This window comes from Pinus tabuliformis, chromosome 4_1 (genome assembly GCF_031772625.1).
Source record: "Pinus tabuliformis cultivar Carrire ecotype Pingquan chromosome 4_1, CPIR1, whole genome shotgun sequence".
Taxonomy (NCBI): domain Eukaryota; kingdom Viridiplantae; phylum Streptophyta; class Pinopsida; order Pinales; family Pinaceae; genus Pinus; species Pinus tabuliformis.
Window position 1 is genome coordinate 802,821,984 of NC_142303.1, and position 9,023 is coordinate 802,831,006.

The 9,023-nt window shown below is 33.6% G+C and overlaps 1 pseudogene; it reads left to right on the top strand.

The window, feature by feature from the left end:
* The first annotated feature begins 6,614 nt into the window (after window positions 1-6,614).
* On the top strand, window positions 6,615-7,549 carry LOC149178648 (stearoyl-[acyl-carrier-protein] 9-desaturase 5, chloroplastic-like; annotated as a pseudogene).
* The last annotated feature ends 1,474 nt before the right edge of the window (window positions 7,550-9,023 follow it).

A 9,023-nucleotide genomic window follows, 5' to 3' on the forward strand; every position in this document is an offset into this window, starting at 1 on the left:
TATGTTTTCTACATGTTTTTCATGTAAAAAAAATAATATTATAAAAAAAAGCATTTAAATCATAATCTTCATGAATATCCTTTGTAAAAATCTAATTTATCATATTTGTTGTATGTATGAGTGAAGATATCCTTAAATGTTTTATTTAATCTTAATTTCAAATTGATTTAAATAATAAAAGTTTTAATATTTTAAATAATATAATATTCATATTTTATTAGAAATTTAATACAAAATTAAACTCTTACACCATTCAATTTTTTTTTCCCATGGAAAATTCGTAATTTCATTAGTGAAAGAAATTACATTTTGTAGATGCATAAGCATATTCCGATATTTCTATCAATAGACACAGCTTCCGCAAAAACCAACTACCCTAGTCCACGCAGGGAGGTAGTAGTCTAGACAGAGTCTGTAAAAGAGTCCAAAAATATAACAAAAACCAGCAGTATGAATATTATCATGGTCCACGCAGGGAGATAATACCAAAAATATGTACTGTGCCAGTCATAATATATCCGCATATCAGATCATAAACAACAAAAGAAATATGTACAATAATTATGTTATCAGTGTCCAAACATTAATTCAAAATGTCCATAAAAGGCCTGTGATAGTACTGGTAGAGTTCGCCATCAATCTGTTCGCTGATCAGCCAGATGCCCTGCTCCCGGATCGCGCCTTCTTTGGAAAGACGGTCAGCCTCTGAGTTCCACTCCCTGTAGATATGTTTACATGAAAAATAGTCAAAATTTGATATCAATCTTAAAGCCTCTTCAAGAATGTGTCTCAATGAGAAAGACCAGCAAGTAGATACTCTATTCAACCAATCACAGACAATCATAGAGTCACCAAACAATTGTAATGCATGGCAGTTCTTCTCCAAAGCAAATCGAATGATATGATAAGCTGCAGATAGCTCTGCAAAGTTATTCGTGCCCCTTTTGAAACCCATAGACAGGTTGTAGGAATGTCTCTCAGATATGTGCAGGATAGCACCCCCACCACATCCGTCTTCTTGTGCAGCCCCATCAAAGTATGCCCAGGGTCTGTTGCAGTCAAACTGTTCCAGGGAGATAGTGCGAGTGTTAGGGGGTGGAGGGTCATCAAGAATAAGATCATAATCCGTCTTACACCATTCATATTAAAATTTCAATTAATTAATAAAAAATAATTGCATAAAAACAAATGGAAAAATAACAAAATTACTTCCAATTAAAAAAGAAATAAATGTTAGATGGGAAAAACTTGTTATCTTCCGGTGGGGCGGATCCGATGAGAATATTCACAATAATCTTCATACCTTGAAATCAAACATCATTCAATTATCGTAAATCTGACAGGAAAATGAACTCACATAGAGAAAAGTAACTGAGAGTTGAAGAACAAGCACCATTCGGATAATCAAATGCAGGATAGGACGTCGAGCACAGTTTCTGTGAACACTCAGAGAGGTATTTAGTTTAAGTCGCCTATTTTTGGGCAAACGCAGAAAGGATAGAGAGTTTTTTCCCGACATAGTGGACCAATGTTTTCTTGCAAACGGTGCAGGAAGAACAGATACTTTATATGTATAGGGATATGGATCTTTGTAGAAGGTGTGAGGCACAACAATAAACACGTTCCTTTCCTTTGAATTTTAATTTGGCTTTTCAGGATTGTAGATCACAACAACAGAAGGCATCATGGGGTTCTATTTCCATTATCCATATTCATCTGAAAATGATAATGGAAGATTATATGAGAGGAGAAGAGAAGTATTATCTCTGCATGGCTTCTTTTGTTTCTTTCAAAATATCATACAATTTGGTAAATTTGAAAATTGTAAAAAAAAACAATCTTCTTAAATATTAACAAAATTTTATCATTAAATCAATTAAAATTTCAAATTTAATTAAAATAAATAAAATTCATTGATTTTTTAGGATTGAAAGTTTCCTTAACAAGCTATAATATTATGCTTATAACTTAGTTTTCTAATTTTGTTAATATTTTTGAATCATTTTTGCTTACAATCTAATAAATATTTATTATTTTTATAATCATAAATTTGAAATATATAATTCACATAAATTATATACATAAATTATATGCTAAATACATATATGAGATAGCAATTTTTTTATATGCTAAATACATATATGAGATAACAATTTTTTTTATATACTAAATAATTAAATACATATATTTTTTCCATAGAAAAAAATGCTTATTTTTCATAGATAAAAAAGAGAGTACATATACGTGTAACAATTCCAATGTTTACAATCATTTACCGCAAAATACTATTGTCCTAAAAAAAAATGTATATCTATCTGTCTACTATCCTTCTAACTCACGTTCTATACTTATATATCCATATTATCCCTAGATGTTGTGTCAAGATATACTACATTGTTATATCAGATATTTTCTTCAAAATGTCTCTCCAAAATTTATAACAGAGTCCATGAGAAACATTAAAAATCCTTCTCTTAAGAATAGTTAATGTTGCTATCATTAACCATGACACCTTGTTCAAAAGTTGAAAAGTATAACTTACTAGGCTCCTTGGAGACACCTTGCTTGGAAAGATCTGCAATCATATTTTTCACCCTACATATATGATCAAATTGTATACATTGGAAGGTACTTACCAAGTTGCAGATACACTTCATCCAGTGTGATAGTATGGGAGGATTAAAGTGAGTATAGTCCTTGATCGAGTCATTGGTGCCCTTGGCATCTCTATATACCTGTGATTTCTCTAGCCACAACTATTTTGCCGTTATAAGTACTCTTCATAATGGGATGATCTTACCTCTACTTTTAGTTCCATGTCCTCCCTCCCACTAGAAATGGAAGTATTTAGCTGGCTCTCTTACTATGAATTCACCACGCCCACATTCCCTCCGAGAACATGTCCCATAAAAAAAACCCACAAGAAAGTCATTCCAAATGTCTTTGAACCTGCGCTATCTTCTATTAGTGCGCCTCTTAGTTGGTCCAATTTCATTGTAATATGCAACTGTCTTAATCACATCTTCCCGAACCACAACCCCTTTTTGTTCAAATACAAGCGGTTTTGTTGCGCCAGATGGACCAAATGATGTATAATGGTAGGGTTCAATGTTGATGATGTGATATGAACTAATAATATAGATAAGATACCAAGGTATGTTTTTGTCTACTTGGAGCGATGTTCAATGTATCAAGTACCCCATCCCACACAACCACAACATATGGGCAATGAATAAGCAAATGATCAATATCTTCGGGTCCCCTCGTGCACATATGACAAATGCCAAGACCTATAAATCCTCGAAGCTATAAGTTCTTCCATATGAGCACACGGTCATGTACTGCCAGCCAACAAAAACATTTGATTTTGTTTGGCAACTCCCATTTCCATACTTCCTAGAACCATCTGTGGAAGATGAAATCCTTCTCTGTCCTAGGAAACCTGTGATATATATCTTTCACCATCGGCTGACCCTTTTTTAACGTACCATCCCAAGCCATATTTTCATGTTGTACTGTGATTACAATCTCTGTTGAGCATAATAGAGAAATGTATCTCTCCCATTCATAAGCATATACACCTGGGAGCCCTAATTCCTCCGCCCTGCTGGACCATTGTGATAAAAATATGAAGACTTAGGAAGAGCTTGTTTATTGCATTACAAAACACAAAATTTATACAAAACCCAGTCGGTAAATCTACAAAGGTTTTACAGAGGGTCATTAACTTCCTATCTAATTCCATCTACTATCGCCGATTATCGTCGTCATACATAAGGCGTGATTATTGTTCTAACACCTCCCCTTAATCACGACCTATACTTTAACTTGCCTGCTGGTCTCATTCTTAGTTAAGGCTTACACCTTGGCTCTCGAGCCCACTCGACTATGGCCCTAGTACCATGACGACTATGGCTCTAGTACCATGACAAAGATATGAACACTCGAGAAGAGCTTGTTTATTGCATTACAAAAGACAAAAATTTATACAAAACTCAGCCAGTAAATCTACAAATGTTTTATAGAGGGTCATTAACTTCCTATCTAAATCCACCGACTATCGCCAACTCCCCACCGACTATTGTCGACTTCCCGAAGACTATAACTGTTATACGTCAAATTGTAGATAAATATTATTATTGTGAGAATGATGAATTTGGTGAAAAAGATATATGCCTTTGTCATGGATGTAATTAATAAATGAGACAAATAAGAAGTGGTTCCCATACATTCCCTTAACAGCCTGTGACCCAACCTTAGTTCCATCACCAACATCCACGGTTTCATTCCCAATTGAAGATCCAATTCCAGAGGCACAAACAGTCAAGCCAGCAGTACCAAAGCAAGCACCCCGCTCAGGATCCCATTTTGATATCCAGAAGCAATTGACTCCGATTCTTGCTTGAATAAACTGGTACTGTCTTGGTTTCATCCACTAGTACTGCTCCTACCTTTCACTCTTACTAGACTGCTAGATATGCTCCTATTACGGTCATAGTTAAACCACTACTTCTGATCCTAAGTGGTGAACCCCAAGAGCCATTGCAAGTTTTCTTTATATACATATATAAGATAGCAATTTATTTATATACTAAAATGATGTTCCGTATAGATACGTGCCTCAAGATAAACTATCTTATGATATTGTTAGTATGAAACGTGATTTCGTTAATATAAATCTTCCCTCCACAAAATTTGAGGACGCCATGAGAATTGACAGCAAAGTGTACAGGCAAATGAGGAGTTGCAACCAGCACAAAACGATGACCTCACCAAAAGGCAACAAAGACCCGTCGGCCTGGGATTTGATGGATCAAAAATTGTGTAATTAATTATGGTCAATCCAGACACCCGAGGGAGAGAAATAACAGGTTAAATCCAAGTGGCAGTGGACATTCTCTTTTTTCTATATTTCCACTTCCTTTGTAGTTACCAGTTGAAACTCATTTTTCTCATTGATTTTCTTCTCCTCACCGGAAGAAATGGCATATGCCATTTATGTTGCAGAATGTGCGGGATTTTCTACGCCTTCACCATTGGTCCACAGCGCCAAGCTTCGTTCTTCGCACCTACGCTCTAATTTGGCTCAATCGCACAAGGTTTCGATAACCCCGAGGTATCTATAAATGTCGAAAATGTGTTACAGAAAAGTTTTGCAATTTGCAATTTTTATATTTTGGGAATTGTATTTAAATTGTTATATTTTGGATCTTTTCATTTGTTTGATACGTCATAGGTTCAAATTAGGTTTTGTTTAAAGATCCATGGTCTATACCTATAGTCTATGTGGAGACAATATTGTGATGCCCAGATTTTTACAAAAAAATGGATCATAGGAATACGAGGAATATAGGTAAATAACTTTTATCTAGGCTTGACGATCCTAAGAATATGGGGAAACAAATATATTTAAATATCTTTTATCTAATTAAAGACTTGATGGTTTTTGGTCAAATTAAGATGGCGAAATTATATAAAGCTTTGTATCAGTAATCAAATTATATAAAGCTTTGTGTCAGTAATCAAGTTCAGATTCGAATCACGTTTGTGGGATGGTACATGTTTCATCATAACCTTAAATAAAATTATTATTATTTAACATTGTCATACATTTTTAAATTGTTTCATTGTAAGAGCTTACATATTCAAGTTCAAAAGAATAAAGAATAAAGTATGTATTACAATTCAATAGTCAAATTACTAAACAAAATTACCATGTAAAGGTGAATTCCTTCTCCTATGAACAAATAATCTCATACAATATACACCATTTGATCTATAGTTTAGTGGTGAACTTAATTATTATGGAATCGATCGGGGAACCGTGCCTTTACGAACGCGCCAATGGGATTGTTCGTGTAAACGAAATGCTGTCGTTTTATAGAGTTTACATGCTTGTTTTGAGAGGATCAGTTTAAGATTTCATCTCGGCCAGGATCCTTGGTATCCAGTGTTATGGTAAGAAATATGCTAAATTTCCTTCAGCCTTTTCACTTACATTGCTAGTTTCCTTCTAGCCTTTTCACTTACATTGCTAGCCATTATAACGTATTAGCAAATTAGCTTCTGGAATTTCAGAATTTCCATGAATTAAAGTGCAGATCCCCTGTTAATCACATGTTTGGTCATGTAGTCATAAGTAGATTTTGTCTCTCAATGATCCCTATTTTAATTTTTAAGAGTTCATTTGTTATTGTGCACCTGCATCTAATTCTGTGAATATGCATTTGATTCTCATGCATTTCTGATATTACTGGTTTCATCTTTCAGGGAAGTTGAAAAGATCAGAATCCATTTCCAACCGCACAAATCTCCTGCACAGGTGTCTCACTCTACCTCACAAAGCTCTTGCACAGGTGGCTCATTCCATGCCACCTGAGAAGGTTGAGATCTTTAAATCTCTGGAGGAGTGGGCAGAAAAAAATATACTGATTCATTTAAAGCCTGTTGAAAAGTCTTGGCAACCACAAGATTTTTTGCCTGATCCTTCTTCTGAGGGCTTCATTGACCAAGTTATAGAATTGCGGGAGCGGTCCCATGAATTGCCAGATGACTATTTAGTTTGTCTAGTAGGAGACATGATTACAGAGGAAGCATTGCCTACTTATCAGACTATGCTGAACACATTTGATGGTGTAAGAGATGAGACTGGTGCCAGTCCCACTTCATGGGCAACATGGACACGTATGTGGACAGCTGAGGAGAATAGACATGGTGATCTTCTTCATAAATATCTTTACTTGTGTGGCCGAGTGGACATGAGGCAGATTGAAAAAACCATACAGTATCTTATTGGGTTTGGAATGGTACAGTGTCTTAACGTTGCAAGCATTTTGTCAAAGTATTTTATTATGTTTACTCTTGGTAGCAACAAGATGTGGGATTCCACTCTATTTGTTTACTAGACATATTGCATGTTGAAGCTTTCTGCAGGGTATTTTAGTTTTTGAATGAGAATTTTCTGACTTGAGATTTTTTGACTTGTTTAGTATCCAGGCATAGAAAATAGTCCCTATCTTGGATTCTTATACACTTCCTTCCAGGAAAGAGCAACATTCATATCACATGCCAACACTGCAAGATTTGCTAAAGGATATGGTGACCTGAAATTGGCCCAAATATGTGGAACTATTGCTGCAGATGAGAAGCGCCATGAGACTGCATACACAAAGATTGTTGAAAAGTTGTTTGAGATTGATCCTGACACCACAATGCTAGCTTTTGAAGATATGATGCGGAAAAAGGTTATAATGCCTGCACATTTGATGTATGATGGGCAGGATGGTAATCTGTTTGACCACTTTTCTTCTGTTGCTCAGAGATTAGGTGTGTACACAGCAGGAGACTATGCTGACATCTTGGAATTCTTGGTTGAGAGATGGAATGTGAAGAAAATAGGTGGTCTTTCTGGTAAGGGAAGGAAGGCTCAGGATTATGTATGCAAGTTGGCACCTCGTATCAGAAAGCTAGATGAGCGAGCTCAAGAAAGGGAAAAAAAGGACGAAGCTGTGCTTTTAGTTGGATATTCAACAAAGAAGTCCTGTTGTAGAAACTTTCTTGTGCTTCAGCGTAGGAAAACTATTGTGCTACGTTCTTTAGGAAAAAGTTCTCTGTGTCTGTAAAATTATAATCCCTGTACAGGAAGCCAGAGACCTCAGTGGATTTGTTGGATTGATAGCCTTGTTGAGTTTATTGGATTGGAAAATTTGATCTCCACACTCTAGCATGGGGAGGTGTAAAGGAAAAACTAGGAAGGCTACTTTTTCTCCATGTTTTTCAATAACTGATCTCCGCCAAAATGTAAAAGTAGTTTCTCTAGAGTTAATATAATACCAACTTTGTCTTTTAGGTTGCTTGAATCATTGTTCTCTGAGCACTTTTATTGTCGCTTGCATCGATCGGTATGATGGAGAATAAGAATCCTAGGTATGGTAGGAGTGGAGTAGTTGGTATTAAAATATTTGTGACGTTTCCTCACCCTTAGTTTTTTGTTTCTGAAAGTTTCCTACAGTTTTACATCTTATTCATTTTAAAAATAAATATTTTTAATTTACGGACTTATATAAATTAAATAGTGGTTGAATGTTTATAGGTTTAAGATAACTCTTAGAGGGATTATAATAGTAATCATAATAACCTAAAGGTCAAATTTTGGGATTAGAAGTCTGACCTTTATGGGATTAGAAGTCACTAAAAAAATATAAATAATCATAAATTTTTATTTATAAAATATAAATAATTTAATAAATTTACTGACTACTTTCATAAAGAAAAATATTTGTTTTTATAAATTTTGGACATAAATATAATATCTAGATTTTTTATTTTTTTTAATATAAACATATTTATGGAGGTGTATTTTTTAAAAACTTTGGTTTTCATCATCTTTAAAAATAAATATTTGGTGCATTTTGTAGCCTAGTATGAGCGAGATATGTGATTTTCTCCATGATTAATTTCAAGTTCATAGGTGTTTATTTTGAAATAAAAGAAAGATATTGTTTAAAATAAAAAATAATGTAGATTAGATTAAAAAAATAAAAATAAACATATATATTTGATTAATTTTAATTAAAAGTATTATAACACATCAACATCAATAATCTCACCGTAAATGTGCTCGCTCTATTCTTGATATTACAATATCCTACCATGAAATCATTTTTTCGGCGAAAATAACACAAAATAATTAAAAGTAAAAGAAATCTTATATTTTCACTTTTAATCATGAGAAGACAATGTATAATTTTTATATTTTTATAAATATTTTAATATAAAACTTAAATAAATTATTTGAATATCTATGTTAATTAAATAAACTATTTGAATATCAATTTTTTTAATACGTATATATAGAGTAAGAAAAGAGAAACAATATTATCTTAGTGTTGGTGATAATATAATATTTCAAAAAAAGAAAAAAGAAGAAAAAGAAGTTATTAAAGTAAAAAAAATCAATTGTTGAGGAAAATGTACCATTTATTTAATTTTTGTTATAAAATAAATACCTAGAATTTAGAAAA